The sequence below is a fragment of the Tamandua tetradactyla genome, chromosome 6 (assembly GCF_023851605.1).
Source record: "Tamandua tetradactyla isolate mTamTet1 chromosome 6, mTamTet1.pri, whole genome shotgun sequence".
NCBI lineage: Eukaryota > Metazoa > Chordata > Mammalia > Pilosa > Myrmecophagidae > Tamandua > Tamandua tetradactyla.
In genome coordinates this window covers 149,534,164-149,559,613 of record NC_135332.1, presented here as the reverse complement: position 1 = coordinate 149,559,613, position 25,450 = coordinate 149,534,164, and the positions used below count along the sequence as shown (strand labels likewise).

Here is a 25,450-nt window from a genome sequence, read left to right as displayed (position 1 = left end):
CAATGGAGGTGAGAAGGCAGTGGTATGATATATTTTAAGATTCTGAAAGAGAAAGACTTCCAATCAAGAATTCTGTACCGAGTTAAGTTGTCCTTCCAAAGTGAGGGAGAGATTAAAATTTTCACAGACAAACAAAGGCTGAGAGAATTTGCCAACAAGAGACCAGCTCTATAAGAAATACTAAAGGGAGTTCTTCAGGCTGAAGTAAAAAGACAGGAGAGGGAAGTCTAGAGGAGGACACAGAATTGAAGAGTAACAATAAGGGCAACTTAAAGGATAAAAAGAGAGAGAGGGAAAAGAATATACAGATCCGACAAATAAAAACCAAAGGATAAGATGGTAGATTCAAGAAATGCCTTTTCTGTTATAACTTTGAATGTTAATGGACTAAACCTACCAATTAAAAGATACAGATTGGCAGAATGGATAAGGAATCATAATCCAGCTATATGCTGCTTATAAGAGACTCATCTTAGATCCAAGGATACAAATAGATTGAGAGTGAAAGGATGGTAAAAGATGTTCTATGCAAGCTGTAACCAAAAGAAAGCAGGAGTAGCTATACTAATATCAGACAAGATAGACTTTAATTATAAAGATATGGACGTACACTACATATTAATAAAAGGGTCAATTCACCAAGAAGAAAAAACAGTCATAAATGCTTATGCTCCTACCAAGGAGCTCCAAAGTACATGAGGTGAACACTGGCCAAACTGAAGGAAAAAATAGATGTTTTAACAATAATAGTGGGAGATTTCAATACACCACTCTTCTCTATAGACAGAACGATCAGACAGAGGATCAAGAAGGAAATAGAGTACTTAATTTGATAAATGAATTAGACCTTAACAGACATCTATGGTCCATCACATCCCAAAACATCACACATTCTTCTCAAGTGCTCATGGAATGTTTTTCAGGATAGATTATATGCTGGGGCACAAAACAGGTCTTTACAAATTTAAAAAGATTGAAATTATTCAAAGCACTTTCTCTGATCACAACAGAATGAAGCTGGAAATCAATATTTACCAAAGAACCAGAACTTTCACAAATATATGGAGATTAAATAATACACTCTTATACAATCAATGGGTCAAAGAAGAAATTGCTAAGAAATTGGCAAATATCTTGATGAATGAAAATGAGAATAAAACACATCAGAAAAAAGATGTCATAAGAGACAAGGAAAATGCTACAAGAAAGAAAAACTATAGGCCAATCTCCCTAATGAATATATATCAAAAAATTCTCAACAAAATATTAGCAAATTGAATATAATAACACATTAAAAGAATAAACACCACAACCAAATGGGGCTTATACCAGGAATGCAAGGGTGGTTCAACACAAGAAAATCAATATAATACAGCACATTAACAATTTGAAAGGGAAAAATCACATGATCATCTTGACTGTTGCTGAAAAAACATTTGAAAACTTCAGCATCATGTTCTGATAAAAATACTTCAAAAGGTAGGAATCGAAGGAAACTTCCTTAATATGATAAAGGGCATATATGTAAAACCCATAGCCAGCTTTGTATGGTAAGAGAGAGAAAGTCTTCCCCCTGAGATCAGAAATGATTCAAGGATGCCTTTTGTCACCACTATTATTCAACATTGTACTAGAAGTTCTAGTTAGAGCAATCAGGCAGGAAAAAGAAATAAAAGGCATTCAAATTAGGAAGGAGTAAAACGTTCATTATTTGCAGATTGGCATGATATTATACTTGGAAAATCCTGAGAAATCTATGACAAAGCTTCTTGAATAGATAAATTAAGCGAAGTGGTAGGATTCAAGATTAATGTACAAAGGTCAGCAATGTTTCTATATACAAGCACCGACCTAACTGAGGAGATAAGGAAAACATTATTTTCGAAATAGCAACTAAAAGAATAAAGTATTTAGGAATAAACTTAACTAGAGATGCAAAGGACATGTACACAGAAAACTACAAAACATTGCTGAAAGAAATCACAGACGTTCTAAATAGATGGAAAGACACTCACTGCTCATGGATAGGAAGATTAAATGTAGTTAAGATGTCAATTCTACCCAAATTTAACCCACTACCAATCAAAATTCCAACAACCTAATTGGAAGACTTGGTAAAGCTAATTATCTAATTCATCTGGAAGTGAAAGAGAACTCAAATAGCTAAACATATCCTAAAAATGAAGAATAAAGTGGGAGGACTAGCACTTTCTGATTTTAATGCTTACTATAAAGGCACAGTGGTCAAAAGAAGGGTGGGCCACAGTGGCTCAGAAGGCAAGAATGCTTGCCTGCCATGCCAGAGGATCCGGGTTCAATTCCTAGTGCTTGTCCATGTTAAAAAAAAAAAGAAAATGGTACTGGCACAAAGATAGAGGTATTGACCAATGGAATCAAATTGAGAGTGCTGAGACAAACCACCAAATCTAAGCTCAACTGATCTTTGACAAGGCCCCCAAATCCACTGAACTGGGACAGAATAATCTTTTAATAAATGGGCATAGAAGAACTGGATTTCAATCGCCAAAAGAATGAAGGGTGTAAGTCTTGCCTTACACCCCATGGAAAAATTAACTCAAAGGGGATCAAAGACCTAAATATGAGAGTCACCACAATAAAACTAGAAAAAAATATAGGGAAACATCTTCTAGATCTAGTAAGAAGAGTCACGCGCTGCCTGACTTTAAGGCATATTATGAAGCCACAGTGGTCAAAACAGCATGGTATTGGCATAAAGATAGATATATCCACCAATGGAATTGAATAGAGTGCTCAGATATAGACCCTCTCATCTATGGATATTTGATCTTTGATAAGGCAGTCAAGCCAACTCACCTGGGACAGAACAGTCTCTTCAATAAATGGTGCCTAGAGAACTGGATATCCATATGCAAAAGAATGAAAGAAGACCCATATCTCACACCCTATACAAAAGTTAACTCAAAATGGATCAAAGATCTAAACATTAGGTCTAAGACCATAAAACAGTTAGAGGAAAATGTAGGGAGATATCTTATGAAACTTACAATTGGAGGTGGTTTTATGAACCTTAAACCTAAAGCAAGAGCACTGAAGAAGGAACTAAATAAATGGGAACTCCTCAAAATTAAACACTTTTGTGCATCAAAGAACTTCATCAAGAAAGTAGAAAGACAGCCTACACAATGGGAGACAATATTTGGAAATGACATATCAGATAAAGGTCTAGTATCCAGAATTTATAAAGAGATTGTTCAACTCAACAACAAAAAGACAGCCAACCCAATTACAAAATGGGAAAAAGACTTGAACAGACACCTATCAGAAGAGGAAATACAAATGGCCAAAAGGTACATGAAGAGATGCTCAATGTCCCTGGCCATTAGAGAAATGCAAATCAAAACCACAATGAGATATCATCTCACAAGCACCAGAATGGCCATTATCAACAAAACAGAAAATGACAAGTGCTGGAGAGGATGCGGAGAAAGAGGCACACTTATCCACTGTTGGTGGGAATGTCAAATGGTGCAACCACTGTGGAAGGCAGTGTGGTGGTTCCTCAAAAAGCTGAATATAGAATTGCCATACGACCCAGCAATACCATTGCTGGGAATCTACTCAAAGGACTTAAGGGCAAAGACACAAACGGACATTTGCACACCAATGTTTACAGCAGCATTATTTACAATTGCAAAGAGATGGAAACAGTCAAAATGTCCATCAACAGATGAGTGGATAAACAAACTGTGGTATATACATACGATGGAATATTATGCAACTTTAAGACAGGATAAACTTATGAAGCATGTAATAACATGGATGGACCTAGAGAACATTATGCTGAGTAAGTCTAGCCAAAAACTAAAAGACAAATACTGTATGGTCCCACTGATGTGAACCGACATTCGAGAATAAACTTGGAATATGTCATTGGTAACAGAGTCCAGCAGGAGTTAGAAACAGGGTAAGATAATGGGTAATTGGAGCGGAAGGGATACAGACTGTGCAACAGGACTAGATACAAAAACTCAAAAATGGACAGCACAATAATACCTAATTGTAAAGTAATCATGTTAAAACACTGAATGAAGCTGCAGCTGAGCTATAGGTTTGTTTGTTTTTTTTACTATCATTATTACTTTTATTTTTTTTCTCTATATTAACATTCTATATCTCTTTCTGTTGTGTTGCTAGTTCTTCTAAACTGATGCAAATGTACTAAGAAACAATGATCATGCATCTATGTGATGATGTTAAGAATTACTGAATGCATATGTAGAATGGTATGATTTCTAATATAAAAAAAAAAAATCAAATGCTACTGTGCCTCAATGGACTTTGTCAAAAAGATGAAGAGACAGCAAACTCAATGGGAGCAAATATTTGGAAACCACGAATGAGTAAAGGTTTGATGTCCAGAATAAATCAAGAAATCCTACAGCTCAACAACAAAAGTACAAGCAACCCAATTATAAAATGGGCTAAAGATATGAATAAACAAATAGAGATATGAATAGAGATACATAGAGATATGATAGTCAAGAAAGATGGCTAAAAGACCACATGAACTGATGTTCATCTTCATTAATTATAAGGGAATTGCAGATCAAGACTACAATGAGACACCACCTCACACCTATAAGGATGGCTGCTATTAAACAAACAGGAAACTACAAATATTGAAGAGGCTGTAGAGAAATTGGAACACTTATTCACTGCTTGTGGGAACATATTATGGTACCGCTGCTGTGGAAGACAGTTTGGTGGTTCCTAAGAAAACCAAGTATCCAATAGCCCTACAGCCTGGCAATACCAATATTCAATATATACCCAGAAGAGCTGAAAGAGTGACACAAACAGACATTTTTACACCAATGCTCATAGCAGTATTATTCACAAGTGCCAAAAGAGTGAACAGTGAGTGGATAACTAAAGTGTTGTTTATATATATATATATATATATACATGAAGAAATATTATACAGAATATTATGCAGAAGTAAGACAAAATGAGGTCCTGAAGCATATGACAACATGGATGAACCTTGAGGTCATATGGTTGAGTGAAATAAGCCAGACACGAAAGGATAGGTTCTGTATGATTTCACTATTATGATCTTGGTAAAGGTAAACTCAGAGGCTTATTAATGGAGAATATAGGGGTCCTAGAGACACACCGAAACTAGAGATAGGTGAATGGTTACCTAATGAGGGTCAACTTAAATGTAAGGGAATGGAAGAAGTGAAGTCAGTTCATTAGTAGGTTTAAATATTTGCCATATTGAAGATGAACATGACTGAAGGGGGTGGTATAAGCCATGTATCCCGCTGACCAATACCACAAACGTAAATAAGTTCCTGAATGAACTATTTCAAAGGTATGACTCTGGTATAAATAGTCAATAATAGAGGGGTACAGGGGGAAAACTACTATTGCATGCTATGGCCTATATTTAATAGGAAAATATCAACAGTTCCACAGCAATATCAGAGATAGATAACTGGGGGTGGGGGGGTGCGGAGGATAAGAGTTAAGGGGAAGTTTGGATTTAGCATGTGTGGTGTGGGTGTGGTTATAGGTTGACAATATGGAATGGCGGATTGATCTTTGGAGCAATGAAAATTGTTTAAAATGAGAGTGTCAATGATTGCACAACTAAGTTAGGATAAGGTGAGACTTGGACTGTTGACTCTGGACATTATCCATGATGCCCAATAGATGGAGTTAGCTTAAGGATACACTGACTGAGAAGTAGAATGATGAATTGTGGTATATACATATGATGGAATATTGTGTGGCTACAAATAGGAATGCAGTTGAGAGGCATGCAATGCGGTGAATGAAACTTGAGGACATTATGTAGTGTAAAATAAGCCAGAAACACAGGAACAAATATTGTATGGTCTCTTTTAGAAAACAGTTATAAGGAAACTGGGGCCTATAATAAACAAAATGTCCATCAAGGGATGAGTGGCTAAACAAGCAGTGGTATATACATACAATGGAATATTATGCAGCACTAAGACAGAATAAAGTCATAAAGCATGTAATCACATGGATGAACCTTGAGGATATTATGCTGAGTGAAATTAGCCAGAAACTAAAGGACAAATACCGTATGGTCTCATTGACATGAACTTATATTAATGAGAGAACTTTGAGAACTGAAGTTAAGAACACAAGTTATCAGGAGATAGAAATAGGGTACAGCTTGGGCAATTGGTGCTGAAGGAATACAGACTGTGCAACAGAACTGATTGTAAAAATTCAGAAATGGATAGCATAATACTAACTGATTGTAGCACAATGATATAAGTACACTGAATGAAGCTGAATGTGAGTATAATTGAGGGAGAAGGGCTGGGTGCATGTATGAAACTAGAAGGAAAGATAGAGAATAGTGACAGGGATGGCATAATTTAGAATGCCTAGAGTGGACAATGATGGTGATTAAATGTACAAATGAAAAAACATTTTTGCCTGAGGGATAACAAATAAATGTCAACATTGTAGGGTGTTGAAAATAGATGGTTTATGGGAAAATGTATAATCAATGCCAGCTAGGGCCTATAGTCAGCAGTGACACTGTAATATGCTTCCACTGAATTTAACAAAGGCATTTTGCCAAATACTAAATGTCAACAGGCAGGGGAAAAGGGGAGAGGTATGGATTCTTTGTGGAAGAAAAGGAAATGTCCTTATATAGATTATGGTGGTTAAGGCATGTCTATATACTTAGGTTGCACTGTATGATGTGTGAATAACACCGTTTAAAAATGAAAAGAGAGGGGGTGCAAGGGTAGTTCAGTGGTAGAATTCTTGCCTGCCATGTGGGGGACCTGGGTTTGATTCCCAGCCCATGCACTTCCCAAACAAACAAGCAAACAAAAAAACAAACAAAAATTCAGCAAATGATGCTGCAATAAGAGGATACTCGCATATAAAAAGAATGAAATGTGACCTCCACCATACAGCATACCAAAAAAAAAAAAAAAAAAGAACTGAAAGAAACAAGTGCTACAGAAAATGTGGAGAAAGACATGCACCTATTCACTGTCAGTAGGGAAACTGAGAGGTGCAGCTGCTTGGAGGATAGTGTGGTGGTTCCACGGGAAGCTAGAAATGAGGTTGCCATATCACCCTGAAACCCCATTGCTGAGTATATACCTGTAGGAACTGAGTGTAGAGATTCAGAATGGACATTTGCACACTGGTGCAGTCTTATATAATCTTCAGCTAGATATTACTAATTACCATGGCTTGTCAAACTCAACCAATACCATTCCTGTTAACCCTAAAGAACACCTAGGGCTCTATCTGAGATTCTACAAAAGTTTCACACACTAAGACTACTTTTCAGAAATCTACACCCTCTAGTTGTGTTTCTGGGCTAGATAAGACTGAAACACAGAGGGGCCAGCCTCTCCAAGAACATCAACTGCTTCCATCCCCCTATCCCATAATGTCAACCGCCCTTTTCCAACATGAAAAAGTTAGAATGGCATATTCCAAATATCCCTAAAGACTGGGTGAAGGAAGAGTTACAACAGAGAAGATAGGATTTAACCAATGAGTATGACTTCTGAATCATTATTGATATTTCTTTTAGTCTCCAGTGTCTTGGAGCTGCTAGAAAAAAGAACATGGAATTGTGGAACTGTAACCCACACCAAACTCTGAAATCTTTGTATTGTAATCATTGTAGCTACTTGTTACAATGTACTTTGAAATTTATTGTTTTTTTGTATATACGTTACGTTTCACAATGAAAAATGTTAAAAAATAAGGCGCTCTGAATCCCACAGTGCCATTACTAGGCTAATGCCTAGGAGTCATGTCCCACATTGCCAGGGAGACATATGCTCCGGAAGCCATGTCCCATGTAGGGGTGAAGATGTCAGTTTGTCTGCAGTTTGCCTTAGAAAGAGAAAGGCCATATCTGAGCAACAAAAGAGGTTCTTTGGGAGTGACTCAGGCATAATTTCAGATAGGCTTAGCTTCACCATTACAGAAATAAGTTTCATAAGGGCAAACCTCAAGATCATGAGTTTGGCTTATTAAATTGAGAGTTGCTAATGCTTGAGAGAATTTTAAATTCCCTGGTGGGAAAGTTTAATGGTTCTGTATTTTTACTCCAGTTTCTCAAGGGAGGAGCCCTGAACATTTTAAGCCTTCACTTCCCGTTCCTAGCCCCACCCTGTCCCTGGGTAACCTCTATTCCAGATTCTGACTCTATGAATTTGATTATTCTAATTATTTCAAGTCAGTAAGGATATACACTATTTGTCCTTTTCCCTCTGGCTTACTTCACTCAACATATCATCAAGGTTCATCTATGTGGTCTCATATATCAGGACCTCATCCCTTCTTAGGTTAAATAATATTCCACTGTATGTAATCTACCACATTTCATTTATCCAATTCATCAGTTGATGGACACATGGGTTGCTTTCGTCTTTCAGCAATTGTGAATAAAGCCACTATGAGTATGGGTGTGAAAATAACTGTTTGAGTCCCTGCTTCCAATTCTTTTAGGTATATACCTAGTAGTAGCATTGCCAGGTCATAAGGTAGTCCTATACTTAGTTTCTGAGGAACTGCCAACTCTTCCACAGCAGCTGCACCATTTTACATTACCACCAGTGATGAATGAATGTTCCTCTTTCTCTATGTACTCTCCAACACATTATTTTCAATTTTTAAATAACAGCCATTTGAATAGGTATGTTTTGGTTTGCTAAGGCTGACAAAAATGCAATATACCAGAAATGGGCTGGCTTTTATGATGGGGATTTACTAACTTACAAGTGTACAGTTCTTGGGCCATGGAAAATATCCAAATCAAGTCATAATAAGATGATATCTGGATGCCTCTGTCATATTTAATGCACATAACCAGCATCTATGGGTACTTCCCTCTTGGGAATTTCTTAAGGAGACTATTTTTTCCCAATTGAGGGGTCTTTGCCCCCTTGGCAAAAATTAGTTAGCTAGAGCAGTGTGATGGTGGCTCAGTGGCAGAATTCTCATCTGCCATGCTGGAGACCCAGGTTCAATTCCTGGTGCCTGCCCATACAATATATATATATATACACATATCAGTTGGCTATAAATGTGAGGGGTTGATTTCTGAGCCCTCCATTCAATTTCATTGCTCTATATATCTGTCCTTGCACCAGTACCATGCTGTTTTGATTACCGTGGCTTTGTAATGTTTTAAGATCAAGAAGTATCAGTTCTTCAACTTCATTCTCAAGATGCCTTTATCTGTTTGAGGACCATTACTCTTCCATATAAATTTGATGATTGGCTGTTGTATTTCTGAAAGAAGGTTATTGGAATTTTGATTGGGGTTGTGTTGAATCTATAAATTGCTTTTGGTAGGACTGACATCTTAACATTCATGAACATGCAATATCCTTCTATTTATTCAGGTATTCTTTGATTTATTTTAAAAATGTTTTGTAGTTTTCTGTGCCTGTACTTAATTCTTAAGATTTTAATATGAAAGGCAGAACCCCTATCTTCATGCTTAACAGTAGAACAGGAAGGTGACATCATTCCAAACTAGACATTTCTCACCTAAATTCTCTTTTCCTTGACCTACTTATTTTAATTTATAGCATCATTATTCTCAAAGTCTAAAAAATATGGTGTTATTCCTGGTTCCTTCCTCTCCTTTACCCTCCCTACATCATCATCATCAGGCCATCATTATCTCATTATCCCGTCATATGCCTAAAAATCCTATGACTACTTCTCCAGGGCAAGCCTGATAAATGCCTATGATAACTCAATAATTATCTAACTGGACTCCTGTGTCTGATCATACCCGTCTGTCCAGAATGATGTTGTCAGGTCAGCCTTCCCAAAGTACTATGTTAGACACTTAATTTGTGCTCTGATTCCCCCCCTGCCTAGCAATCTCCTGCTACCTAGATATTTGTCATATTCATGGATGCCCCTCATCTTTTTGAATAAACTACTCACTTTTTGAAAAATCCTACATGATGAGGTCTGCTTCCCTACCATAAGAATCAGACCTAAAAGTCTCAGCCTCTTTTGTAGTTAGTCAGTAGGCATGTGACAGGGGCCACTGATCTGAAACACTCACATGAGGATTTATATGAAAGTGAACTGTCTCTGTGGGAATTTTCCATTTTTTGCTGATGTAAATGGGGGTCAAGATATTCCATTTTTGTTAATGGCAGCAGTAGTTTTATCAGTTTCCTATTGGTTGCAAAGCAAAATTCCCAGTTTAGAAGTTGCACAGGTGGTGGGCAGAGGCAGTGGCCTCTAAATTCAGTAGGGCTGCAAAGGGGGCTAGAATTTCCTCATCAGGCAACTATGTGGAATATTTCTGTTACTTGAAGCCCTGCTTCAACTCTAATTCCCACCCTGCACATTAATGCTGTGAACAACCCAATAATTCCCTCAGGGGAATAATCTTTGGGGGAATAATCAACCAGGGTGAGCCTCTGTTGTTAGAAATGAAGACCCTTGACTTATGCAACTGCTTAAAGTAAGACTTTCAAGGCTTTTCTCCATCTACCCTACCAATTTCCCAGCTTTAGTCCTCCATCCATCCATTCATTCACTCATTCTGCAACTATTTATCAAGTGTCTACCATGAGCCTAGCATTCTAGCATTGTTCTTGATACTGAGAATAGAGGAGTTAACAAAACCAATCAAACCCCTGCCCTCATGGAAATAAGATTCCTAACTCCTCTCTATGAGTTCTCAATTTCAGCCAACCATATCTACTCTACATGTCCTCTATAAATCATATGATGCCCCACCTTTGGATTGGATGCTACTCACCCTAGAATAATCTCCCCATTATTCTTACCTATGTCTATTCTATTTTTTTCTGCTTAGTTCTCCTTATCTGTTTCTTCTATAAACAACTACCCCAATTTGTATGACCTCTCTATCTGCTCATATGACCTTTTACTGAACATTAAACTGACTCTTGCAGCATTTGGATCACAGTTTGCACTGTTAATTATAGTCTTATATAAACATCATCCTCCAACTAGATTCTAGACTATTTGAAGGCTGGGTTTGTGTGTCATATCTGTGTGAATCCCAGCACATGGCCCAGTCCCCTGTACATACTTTATGTACAGAATGATGAGGACCTCCTTACTTGTTGGTACCACTGTCCTCCATTCTGACATGAGCTGTCAAGCTATGCCCTTTAAAATTTTATGGTTCCCAATTTGCTGGCAGATAAATTTCAAATTCCTCAGCCATAAATTCAGGGTTCTCTACAATCTGCCCCCAAGTTCCCTTTTCACTGAGACTGCTCACAAACCTTATTTTTTTAAGAACATTCAAAATGTTATGTCATTTTTTTCTATCCATCAGCAGTCATTTGGATATTTTGTTTTCAAAAAAGCAGAGAGCTCCCAGCCTAGACATTGGACAAAACCACTAAAAAATTTATATTCCATAAAAAGCATCATGGTTTCACCCAGTGTCATTTTAAAACATGGAAGTCCTTAAAATGGTAACACTACTTGTTTTTCTATTTATATATTATGAATGAGAGGAAACGAACAGAATTTAGTGGGAAGGAGGGGATGATGAAATTGCAACCTTGGATTATTTAAACAGTATTTTTTATAAGGATAGCTTTGAATTATGGTTAGAGTTAGGGCATCTAACTCTAAGTTCTAGTTTGCTAGCTGCCAGAATGCAATATACCAGAAATGGAATGGCTTTTAAAAAGGGGAATTTAATAAGTTTCTAGTTTACAGTTCTAAGGCCAAGAACATGTCCCAATTCAAGCAAGTCTATAGAAATGTCCAATCTGAGGCATCCAGGGAAAGATACCTTGACTCAAGAAGGCTGATGAAGTTCAGGTTTTCTCTCACAAGTGGAAAGGCACATGGCAAACATGGTCAGGGTTTCTTTCTCAGCTGGAAGGGCACATAGTGAACATTGCATCATCTTCTGGCTTTCTCTCCCACTCCCGGGAGGCATTTTCCTTCTTCATCTCCAAAAGTTGCTCGCTGGTGAACTCTCTGCTTCATGGTGCTGCAGCATGCTCTACTCTCTCAAATTCTCCTGTTGCTCTCTAGCTTTTTCCAAAACACTTCCTCTTTTAAAGGATTCCAGTAAAACCAATCAAGGCCCACCTGTAATGGGTGAAGACACGCTTCCACCTATCAAGTTTAACACCTTTGCAGACTGAGTCACATCTCCATGGAGATAAGTTAATTAAAGTTTCCAGTGTACAGTACTGAATAGGGATTAGAAGAAACTGTTGTTCCCACAAGGTTTAATAGGATTAAAACATGGCTTTTCTAGGGTACATAAACATTTTCAAACCAGCACAGCATCTAATTCACTTTTGGCCACTATTTAATGTATTAAGTTTCCTATTGCTGCATAACAATTTGTCATAAACTCATCAGGTTAAAATGATATACAAATACTATCTGAAAGTTTTTATGGGTCAAGAGTTTGGCATAGCTTAGCTCTTTCCTCTGCTAGGTTCTTACAAGGCTGAGATAAAGGTGTTGGCCGAACTGCATTCTCATCTGAAGGACTAAATGGGGGAGGTCTTTCAAGTTGTTGGCAGAATTTATTCCCTTATGGCTGCATGATTGAGGACCCCAGCCTCTTACTGGCTGTCTGCTGAAACCATCCTTGGGTCCCAGATGCTCTGTACTTCTCTGCCACATGACACAACATGGCTATCTGCCCCCTTAGTGCCAGCAAGAGAATCTCTCTCACTCCGGGCTACTAAAACTTAAAACAAAGTCTTATATAACACAACTTAATGAAGGACAAAACATTCCATGCCTTTTGACACATTCTATTACTTAGAAGCAAATCATAGTTTCCCCCTTTACCCAAGGAGAGAGCATCTCATACAAGGTTATGGCTAGGGGGTGAGGGGACATGGGGTTACCTTAGGGTATATCAGCTACATTGTATCTTTGGCCAAAATAAAAACTCTTATTCTACTTTGAAAATTAAGAATAGTGTAACCATCAAAGCAACTTTCACATTATGATTTCAAAATGAAAACTATCACATTGAACAGAAAAGAATATATACTATTTAATTCAACTAGTTTACTGTGACTCAGAATGACAAATGCCCTCTCATATTTAATTTATCTAATTTCTTCTCCAGGCTAAGAATATTTTTACTGCCAATTTTAAATTAAATTGTTTCTATTATGCCTCCTTGACCTCTGGGTGCTCAGTTCTTAACCGTCGTCTGGAAACCCTCAACTAAGTAATAGTGGTTTCTACCAAATTTAAAACAAGTCCTTTGCACTAAGATGGTATATACAGGCCCAATATACCAGACTTCTTAGTGCCTAGCCAGAATTCCCAGATCAAAAATATAAAATTTTTCACCCTATTCTTGGCTCATTTCCCTTCATAAAGGTTAGGAGGGCTGTGTTTCATAACATCAACCACCACGCTAAACTCAAAGCAGAGCTCAATAAATCATGTTGTCATGGTTTGAAGAGAAACTGAGACTGAAATACCAGCGGTAATACTTAAATTCTTCCATTCAGTGATTCTTGGGCAATAAGGTAAATGAAGGGTTAAATTAAAATGATTTATATGCATCCCCCTAGATCAAACCCCTGGCTATAGGAAAGAGAATATATTGGGAAGTTTTTCCTTTGTAAATCTTTCCAAGGTAATTAAATATCCTGCCTTAAAAACTGTCCATAGTATCTGGTTCACAGCCTCCTCTTTAATAGAAAGTACAGTATCCTGATAATACAGTATTAGGATGAATATAAGGAAAATACTTTTTCATTTCTATCTTCTCCTACCCAACTACCCAGAGACTGTGCATATACTGCCTAGACTACCCTCTTACATTCAGAACAAAATAATATTATTAAACTTTATTTCTACATATTTTGTGTACCCATCCTTTATCATTTTCATTACACTCGAGATATACATAAATACTGAACAGTTTGTTTCTTCCTGAAAGGAAATAGAAATTTTCCATGAAAACTTGGTTCAAGGGTTCAGTTACATAATATGCTCTTATAGTTTAATTATCCTCTACTGGGCCATGAAAATTAAAGGCAGCAAGTTTAATTCTATGGTTATAAAGACCGAATCTGAGAACTCTTGATAATTTGGTGGCTAAAGCCATCTCTGACATTTCCCTCTGTTTTTCTTTGAGTTAACAATTTTTCTTCATTTATTAATTTGCTGCTGCTGCTAATGATAGCTAATATTTATTGAGCACTTAAAATCTGCCAAGCCCTTACCCAAATACTTAACATGCATTATTTCACTGAGCTTCACAATACTCTGTAACAATCCTAATTTTACAGATAAGGAAACTGAGGCTTAGAATTTAATAGCATGCTCAAATGTCATATAGATAGCAGATTCAAGACTCAAACTCAGTTCACGCTATTATGAAGTTATATGCTTGGCTTCTATGCTTTATCTCTTTTTAGTGGCTGAAGTTTATGAACCAATAATATATTATATGCTTATTTATGTAGCAGAGAAACTAAGTCTACCTATAGTTATGCCTAAGAGTTACTTCCAGAAAACCCCTTTTACTGCTCAGATGTGGCCTCTCTCTCTCTAAGTTCAACTCTGCAAGTGAAATCATTACCCATCCCCTACCCACAATGGGACATAACAAACTCTCCCTGGCATTGTGGGACCTGCATCCCAGGAATGAGCCTGGCACTTCCACCATGGGTTCCTTCCTGACCAAAAGAGGAAAGGAATTGTTACAAAATAAGGTATCAGTGGCTGAGAGGGTTCAAATAGAATCAAGAGGCTATTCTGGAGGCTACTTTAATGCAAGCTTCAGCTCGATATTGCTATTTACCATGGTTTGCCAAACCTCAACCAAAACCACTCCTGTTAACCCTAAAGAACAGTTGGAACTCCATCTGACATTCTACAAAGGTTCCACACTGCAAGATTATTTTCCAGAAGCCTACAATCTCCAGTTGGGTTCCTAGGCCAGATATATCCTGAAACCCAGAGGGCGCAGCCTCTCCAGACATCAACTAGTTTCATCCCTCTATCCCATATTATCAACAGCCCTTTCCAACAAGAAGAACAGGTCAAATACTTGGAGAAAGATCAATGGAGAATGTGAAGTTATAACAGAGAAGACAGGATTTAACAAATGAGTACAATTGCCAAATCATTATATTGATATTTCTTTTAGTCTCCAGTATTTCAGAGCAGCGAAAAGAAAAAACTAAAATTGTAGAACATTAACCTATACCAAATTCTAAAACCTGTTCTATAACTAATTGTTTTGGTATGCTCTGAAATGTATTGCTTTCTTGTATATATGTTACATTTCACAATAAAAAATAATGAAACATTATAATAGAAAAATCTATGAATATTCAACATGCATAAGCTGGAAAATTTTAATACTTTGTACACAGTCACTACAGCATCTGCTTTCCATAAAATTTTACAATATTGTCAGAAATCTGGCACCACATTTGACATTGTACCACATCAGAGTAATTTTTGCTTCAAAATATCTATGTAAGGAATGACCTTGGACTTCTAGCTTAGCAGAATATGGACATCTCCCATTTAACATGAGGATTTCTTTAAAGGTATAATATATGCTGTGGTCATTTTCTAGAGGTCGTTCTAGAAAACTGAGTGGCTAGGTACAATTACATGCTTGCTACTGATAAAGAAAATACATCTGAAGAGAGACATATCTTTCAATTCAAAATGAGGAGGCATATTGACTGTCACAATATCAACAACATTGTCAATATCTTTTCAAGATTATAATCCTCTTAAATGGTTCAATGAAACAGGGAAACAAGATGATATTGGAGGCATATCCTGATGACTGCCTAGCAGGTAATAAGAACACATCACTGACTTGGTGCTGAAGAATCTTTCCTCTTTCTTAGTGTGATTTCCTAAATACAATAGGCAAAATTATTTTGGAAAAACATAAGTAATTTACAGAAATTTTAAAACTGCAAATGCTTACAGAGAAGTCACAATTCCTATCCCTCAAAATGAAATAAACTAGAAAGTGGTTAATAGTTTACAAAATGCAGAAATTTTCTCCAAAATTGCAGCTAGCTATCTAGAAACCATTTCATACTACATAGTACATAATTTTGACAAGTTGTGCAGGGTCACCATGGTGGTTGATATACTCCTGGGAAAAAAAACACATTCTTAATGTAATCCATTTCTGTAGGTGTGAACCCATTGTACATAGGAACTTTTGATGTGGCTACTTCAGCTAAGGTAAAGTGTGACCCACCTCAATCAGGATGGACTTAAATCCTATTACTGGAGTTCCTTTATAAGAGATTGAAATTCAGACAGAAAGGAAAAGTCAGGGAAGCAAGAAGCTGAAATCAGCAAAATCCAGAAGAGAAAGGAGAGACCAGTGGACATTACCACGTGCCTAGCCATGTGATGGAAGAGCCGAGGATAGCCAGCAGCAAGGCTTCAGAAGAAAGCATCACCTTGATGATGCCTTGATTTAGGCATTTTATGGGCTTCAAAACTGTGAGTGAAAAACTTCCCTTTTAACTAGACCCATTTCATGGTATTTGCTTTGATCAGCCTAGGAAATTAAAGCAGTCAATTTTGGTAAAGGAAATCATATTGTCTTACTGACTTTCATTATAAAAGCAGAAATGTGTCTACTGGGTACCATTTCATTATATTCTGAAAGGTTCCCTGGACCAGTCACCACTGCTCTGTAGCTTTTGATTCAGTTCCAACTGCCAACCCTTCAACCAACAAAGTGATAAGAAGCAGTGACACGTGGGACTCCTACAAATGACAGATGTGTTTATTTTCGCAATTAACAAATAATACCAAAGGCCTACCTGAAATTTGTACTTGGGATTCCACATCTTAATTATATGCTAATTCATCCCTGTTTCTCACTTTAGCTAGGATTTGTTAAAGAACTTGGGATGGTAATTTAAGTTTGAGATCATGGCTTTTGATAGTATTATCAAATGAAAAATAAGGTAAAGTGAATCTTTTAGAATGTCATAAATCTGGAGTTATTATTAATCATTTTTAAATCATAGATCATTTTGAGGACTAACTAATGAATGCTACAGGGGCTCATTTACTCACAATTATGCAGAATTCTATGCAACATTTCAGAGGGTTTCAAGATTTTTTGAAAAAAAAACTTTCATTAAATAAACACATAAAATTTAAATAAAATTTAAATTTAAAGACCTAGGAACAGCCCAGCTGCTGATTAGATTAACACACACCTCCACAGTGAAGGTCTCGCAGAAGGTAAGGATTGTTCATCTCAAGCAGTAAAATCTTTTTACCCAAGTCTCTACTACTACATAAGATTTCTGGCTTTCCACAAAAATTACAAAGCATATGAAAAAGTAAGAGAAAGATTCCCAACAGACAGAGCAATCATCCAAACAAGACTCAGATATGACACAGACATTGAATTGACAGAGTATTTAAAATAACTATGATTAGTATATTAAAGGACATAACTTTAAGATCAGATGAGAAATTTCAGCAGAGCAATTTAAATTATTAAAATAATCAAATATAAATGCTAGGAATGTAAAACACAGAAACACAGATGAAGAGTGCCTTCAATGAGCTGATCAGTAGACTCAACACAGCTGAAAAAAGAATAAGTAAACTGAGATGTATAGGAATTACCCAAAAAGAAACACAAAGAGAAAAAAGAGTGAAACAAATCAGAAAAGAAAACCCGATAATTATTTTCTATTTGTTCCATCTGTTATTTGTTTCTGATAAAAATAGCTTTTAGTTTCCTTCTAACCCATGCATTATTTAGAAGTATACTGCTTAACTTCCAAATTTTTGGATATTTTCAAATAACTGTTATTGGTTTTTAGTTTAATTCCATTAGGATCCAAGAACATACTCTGACGATTTTTCTTCCTTTAAATTTGGTATGGTCTGCTTTATAGCCCAAATATGGTCAATCTTGCTGAATTTTCCATGTGCAGTTGGAAAGAATGTGTGTTCTGCTACTGTCAGATGGAGTGTTCTATAAATGAATACCAGTTCAACTGCTGGAAAGTGTTATTCAGGCCATCTACATCTTGCTGCTTTTAGATCTTCTTGTTTTTTTCAATGACAGAGAACAGCGTTAATGCTGACGATTATATAATCATCAATCTGTTTATTTTACCTTTCAGAGCTATCAATTTTTCTTGTGCATGTTTTGAAACTTGTTTGTTAGGTGACTACACATTGAGAATTGTATTCTTGGACAATTGACTCTATTTTCAAACTTTGAGAAGAAAAATATAGAATAAAATCTGTATACTCTTGGGTCTGCCAAAGAACTTTAGACATAACACCAAAAAATACCATCCATAAAAGAAAAAGAATTGATGAAAAAGACTTAATCAAAATTTAAAAGTTTGCTCTGCAAAAGATATTCTTAAGAGAATGAAAAGGAAAGCACCAGCCTGGGAGAAAATATTTGCAAATAAACTATAAAGGAGTTGTATCCAGACTATGTAAAGAACTCTCAAAATTCAACAATAAGAAAAAAATACAATTTTTAAAAACTGGCAAAGGATCTAAAGAGATACTTCACAAAAAAAGAGCTACAGATGGCTAATAGCATTTGAAAGGATGCTCAATATATTACTCATTAGATAAATGCAAAATAAAACCATAACAAGTTACCACTACATACCTATTAGAAGGACTAAAACTATATAAAACCAAACAAATGAACAAAAACACCAACACTACCAAGTGCTGGCGAGAATGCTGAACACCTATAGTTATTGTCAGTTGGAATGCATGCAAAATGGTACCACCACTTTGGAGGATATTTGGGTAGCTTCTTACAAAGGTAAACATATACTTACTTACCATATGGCCCAGCAATCCCACTCATTTCATTTCACTCACCAGTGAAATGAAAACATGTTCACACAAAAAACTTTATGTGAATTTTATAGCAGTTATATACATAATCTCAACAACACAAATATCCTTTAACAGGTGAACGAATAAGCAGATAACCAAATACAGCAGTATACTATCCAGCAATAACAAGAACTGAACTATTAATCTGTGCAACAACATGGATGAATGTTAAATGCACTTTGCAGAGTAAAAGAAGCCGAAACAAAAAGGCTACACAGTCTACAATTCCATTCACATGACATTCTCAAAAAGGCAAATCTGCAGGGATAGAGATCAGATCTGTGGTAGTCAGATGTTGAAGGTATGAGTGGTTGGCTATAATGGGACATAAGAGAATGTGGGGGGTTGTGGAACCATCCTGTATTGGTATTATGATGTTAAATACATGACATTATGTATTTATCAAAACCCACAGAACAGTATATAACAAAGAATGGATTTTATTGTTTGCAAATTTTTTTTAAAAATCAGCCAGATTGCCAGGGCATCACAATATGGAATGAAGACAAAGACCATTGCACCCAAAAAGCTGGGTGAAAAGTGCATGGGAACTCTGTGCACTATCTTGCAACTCTTCTGTAAGTCTAAAATTATATTAAAATTAAAAGGAAAAAAGGAGCGACTACCTGGTTACATCACTATCACTTAATATAACATCTTAACACCAAAAGAGAAGAAAGGATATAATCTAATAATAAAGTAATGTTCCTAAAATTAACTAAATATAATATTACAAAAAAAGAGAAAGGTTTTAATAGTCAATTAAATCTCTAGATATTATTTTTACATTTCCTTTCCTAACACATTTTAAGTCATCATTTAAAGAACATGAGTCTAGAAGATGCTTAAGAAAGGTATCTGAATAAATGAGTTTTAAAAATACTCAAAATTCAACTCATCGTCTTCCCTTTAGCCTTCGCGCCTCCTACTTTTGTGATTTTAGTTAAAGATGATTTCATCATCATAGACCTCCGGCTCAAACTCTGGCATTTTTTTTCACTCTAGATTTTTCTCTTAACACTTCTCCCACCCTACATACATAAAGTAAGTCACCATTCAAGTCATTTTTACACCATCTTTGCACTTAATACTTTTTTTCACCATAGTTAAGACTTCTGTAAATTCTCATGTCTAATTGCGATATACTACTTTGAATGTCCTCCTCTTATAAAAATGGCTGCTAGAAATCTTCCTTACAACACAATCATGCTCCATAACTTCCCAGGATTCACCATTTCCTATTAAATAATTGCAACTTCTTTAGGGAATTTAGTGGCTCCCAGTATTTACCCACAAAGGCAAGCTGGTCTGGTCATCATTTTCCAATGATAGTATCAATTTTCACAGCTTTCATGCCATTCATATTGCTATTCTTTCACTTGAATAAGTTCTTTCTATCCATTTATAAAAATCCAGCCATATTAATTCACATTCTATATTCTTCATGAAGCTATGCATGAGGCCCTGAAACCTGGATTCAAATCTCCATCCCTATCACACCCCCAATACTCCTTACCATTCTGTATGAATCTTTTTTATGGATGTTATTACATTTTTCATTGTATTATGATTATTTAACTTTTCTGACTCATTGTCTATTATTATATTGTAAGCAAAATGAGGACAGAGGCTGTGATTCTTATTCTCCATATTCCTTGTCAGTCCAAGCAAAGTATCTGATATATAGTCAGAAAACGATAAATACTTGAGGGATGAGAAATACCAGAGGACGAATGGGTGCATGCCAACTCAACTATGGTGGAGGAGGAGATAAAGGTTTGAACTGGAGGTTATTTTAAAAAAATAAGTTGTTCCTTCTCTCCCAGTAAGACTGCTGGAGAAGAAAATTAGCCTAATTGAGAAGAACACCTACGGTTATTCAAAAAATCAGCTGGCTCCTGAAGCTACTATTTTAGTCATGGGCACATTGGTGACAAGAGGAGACAGCCAACTTCCCTTAATCCTCAGAGCTAACTTTGTAAGTTCTGGCAATAGTTACCTTGATTCTTGGGAATATAAGAGCTTCCAACAAGCTTCCATGTACTGAAAAAAGTATTATAAAGACCCTTGCATTATCTCTTTTACATAAAAGAAACTAGGCTGTACAGAAAGAACACTACAGAATTTACCTCAGATAATAGCAGTCTCAGTAAAAGCACCTGCTGACCTATACAAAATTAAGGCATCACATGACACATACATTAAAGATACACATCAAATTAAATTCTAATACTCCAAATGACACTCTTCTTTATTAAGCATGACTAACAGCAGGAGACTATCTATGAGTGACACATATTTTCCCAGGCAGTCATAGGTAAAGGATATTTTAAGACTGAAACATCACTGAAGTATTTCCCAAAGTGTACTAAACAAAGCATGTCTAGATTTTTTCTTCTTTTTAAAGACCAAGTATTCTCAATGCTATCGTCCTGCTGTGAAATGTTTTGCATATTTACACAAAATTACTTGAAATCTTTTCACTTAAATAGACTGATCTTGCCTAAAATCACTCATAAACACAAGAAAAACAGAGTACACAGGGTTACTTGAGTTGCTTTATTTATGGGACAGGTCAGTGACCCCAGACAAGCTAACCTTGTTCATGTGGTATCTAAAATCAGAGAGTTAAGAACACAGTATTGAAATATTAAAAGCCTACCTGTGTGTTACTAAATTTGACCTTAAAAATGTTGAAGTTCGCATATCCACGCTTACCTCTTAGTACTTTCATTCTCCTTTGGATAAAACACAAAAAGAGGATTTTTAAAACTTAATTCAATATGACATTACCATAGATGTAGATTCTAATAAGAGCCAAACTAATTTATCCAAAACCAATTGCCTGGTATCATTTATGTAAACTTTTTTTTATACCTCTAGGTACATGGGCAGCCAGCTATTTAGATGGTTTTCTGCATTGTAGCTTTCTCCAAACTCACCTCTACTTGTAAATCATCAATTCTGTATACGCATTCTCAAAATTTAGAATATTTTAAAAATAAATCTAGAATACAGAGGTTCATACAAATTTGGGATTAATTGGCATTAACTACGTCATAATTTTTAAAGCTAATATTCTAAATACTGCTGAGTCTTCACATTAAGGAAAAGCAGCAATTTTAAAAAAAGGGAGAAAGTATTTAAAGGAATACTCTAGTGAATCCTTTTGCAAAGTGAGTAAGCACATATTCACTTATCTGTTTTCTAAGTTTGGAAACAAGATTCTTGCTTCTGTATCTCTGGTAGAGGAGATGAGAATGAGGGCAAAGAGCATCTCTTGGATAGCCCAAGAGGAAAGGGTGAGACAAGAGGAGAAAGCAGCATCCCGGTTCTCTCCCTGGAAAGTTAAATGCCAGCAGGGTTAGGCCTTGCCAATATAAATACAATCACAATGATGGTATAAAAAGACATGCATTTTCACCTCTATTGACTTTTCACGTTCATGGGATAATTATTGTAACATTTTCTTAAAGGGCAAAAAGCTTTTGATGATGAATACATCTCATTACATGGAATTTTACGTGTAATCCTTACATGAATCTCATTGTAATTCAATGGATGAATTACGTGTTAATGCTAGCATAACAAGCCTTTAACCTATTTGACTTAATTACAGGCACATCATCAGATTTACTGGGAAAAGGTTTCTTCCTTATGCTCTAAAAAGTCTTTTCATTTTTTTAACCCTTTGGTTAAACCTTTGAAAGACAGTATCTGCTTCTGTTGCTCTCAATCTTATATTACCATTTCCTGCAGACTTTACCTGTAGCCAGAAAGAATAGAAAAAACATCATTTTTCTTAACTTTGGGCATGTCCAGCTAGGTGTTGGGTCTTACAAGAATCCTGACCCCATAGAGGCAAGATGTTTTTCAGACTAAAAGATGTGATAAAATAGAATGAACTTTGGGCTAGCAGTTGAAATCTAGCTCTGACAGTCACTAAAAGCATAACTTTAAAAAAGTCAATTGACCAGCATGAACTCTACTTTCTTTTCTATTAAGCGGAGATAAAATAACCATCTATCTACTCACAGAGTTTTGGTGAAGACCCAATGATAAAACCTAAGTGTTTGGAATACTGATATGTAAACGACAGAACATGATACAGTTAGAAAATATAGATGATGATAATGGCGGTGATGATGATAGTGCTGTCAGGCTGATTAGGTAGACCTCATGTTCAGAGAGTGAAGGTTCTAGTTTTAGATGTGTTATTAGTATAAACTGCATCAGAGGGAACTCCTCTGGGGCTGCCTTGGACATGTCCAGTTTGTCCTGCTTCAACTGCTCTCTTGACCACTGGCCATATACTAACACATAAACCCTTACCACTAACCACCTGTATCTTTTATAAATTCTCATGTAATCTGCAAGAGAAAGCCCTTGTCACACTTCCTCTTTACCACCTTCCATTTTTAATTTCATCCTTAAAATCTAAGGAGTAGTTTATATAAAAGGAGAGAAGAGTGTCACTCTCCTTGACAAGGAGGGAAGAAGTTCTAGAGGCTTAATCAGGCATATGGCTAAGGCACTGCCACCTACTTCATGGCATCTGACCATTATTTTGTAGAGAATCCTGTCTATGAGAAAAAGCCTAAGAAAGAAGTTAAAAAGAAGAGAAGGAAGCATCCCCAAATACCTCTTGCCCAAGAGAAAGATCAAGTAGCTCAGAAGAAGGCAAGTTTCATCAGAGCTCAGCAGCAGGCTGCTGAAGCTAAACAAACCACAATTATCCATGAATATATTCTGAAAAAGACAACTTATCCACCTGCTAAAAAAAAATCCAAGGAATAAACACAGTTTGTTTTCTGCTAAAGTCAACAGTACCAGCTGATACAGAAAAAGTGGCTCTTCCCTGAGAAGCTACACTCCCCTGACCCCACACCTGATTCTCTGCTATCTTCATCTTCCTCAGCCTGAACAAGATAATTCCTACTCCTCAGTGCTTTACCTTCTCAGGCCTAGTTCAGGCTCTAGGTGGTGATTTCAATGCTTCTGAGCACTGGTCCTTTTGTATACTCTCATCTAGGCATGTGATAAAAGTGTATGGAGGGCCCACATAGGACCTTCTCAGAATTGCCACTGCTGGAATGCAAATACGACCCATTGAGAGGAAAGGGTCCTACTTCATGGGGGCTGGTGGACACTCCTGGGGACCCTGCTGGAGAAGAAGTGGCAAGGCTGAGACTCTGGCGCTTATAATACAAGGAAAGCAGTACTTTCAACATTGTAGTTAATTTAATGAATTGGGAGGGATCACAAGCTGAGGGAAAAAATGGTCTTATGCCCCAGTTTGGGTTAAGATTGTTAGTTGGTTGTGGATGGGAAGGATGATTTTGAAAACAGAACTTGGCAGTGTCACTTGTTCTGTCTTTTGAGCCAATGTCCAAAGGAATTTACATCATTGGAAATCAAAAGACAGAGCACCAAGACACAGGTCGGATAGTGTGGCATTAATACAATGTGCCCCTGGGCAGCAGACCCAGCACAGAGTCCATAAGGATGAGGCCACAATGGAAAGGTGACCCAACCAGAAAGCATGAATGAGTCAGATGGCAACACAACGAGGGCAGAAGGCCAGTGAAAGGCAGTGCACTGTGACTGATCCCCCAGATACATTGTCTTTGGGACCAAACAGTTCTGTAGATTTAAATTTCTCCAGATCACAAAAGGTTTGCAAACTCAGTCTAATCTTTGCAGAGAACAAAAATAAAATACTAATACTTACTAAGAGTTGGTGTGAGCCAGGCAGTTTCTAATTGCTTTACATGAACTATCTAAATTTCTTCTAACAATTTCTATATATACCAGACACTATTTTTAACCCCATTTTCAAAAATGAGGAACAGGGAGGTTGATAAAATTGCCTAAGTTCACATAGTGAACGGTGGATCCAAGCTTTCAGTTCAGACAGCCTGATCCCAGGGTATACAAGCTTAGCTACTATATCAGTCAGCTATTGTCGCAATATTGCTGCATAGCAAACAACTTTAAACTCAGTGGCTTACATGAAAAGTATTTATTTTTCCTAGTTCACAGGACAGCAGTTGGTTGGGTTCACAGGTCTGTTCTTCCATGCCTCAGCAGAGGCCAAGGCTGAAGGGGCAGCAGCCACTCAAGGCATGTTCTCATGTGAGAGGGTCAAGCCAAACTTCACAGGCACATTTCAAGCCTCTGAGCACATCACATGTCAGAGCCAAGAGCCATGGATGTTTAATTTTATTAGAGGATATTGAAGAATTAGGACCAATAACTTGATCTACCACAGCCACGAACCTTGATTACCTTAACATCAGCTCAAAAGAGAAATGTAAGGGCCAAAGCGTGTGTGAGCCCCCACGGGACCTCACAAAGGCAAAGTGACTCTTCGATGCGGGGGGTCTGAGGTTATAGATAATGTACTAACGATGATGCTGAAGCAGAATCCACTGTTGTGACCCATGTTCTCTTGATTGTACCCCAAGGCTGAGGTAAATTTAGAACCATCCATTGTATTTGTAGGATCGTCCATAGTTTTTCAGTATCCTGGTGT

The 25,450-nt window shown here is 36.7% G+C and overlaps 1 non-coding gene across 1 annotated transcript; it reads left to right on the top strand.

The window, feature by feature from the left end:
• Positions 1 to 23,361: 23,361 nt before the first annotated feature.
• Positions 23,362 to 23,486, top strand: LOC143689308 (U6atac minor spliceosomal RNA). The gene has a single exon (XR_013178750.1). It is a non-coding gene; the product is annotated as a U6atac minor spliceosomal RNA (small nuclear RNA).
• Positions 23,487 to 25,450: the final 1,964 nt, after the last annotated feature.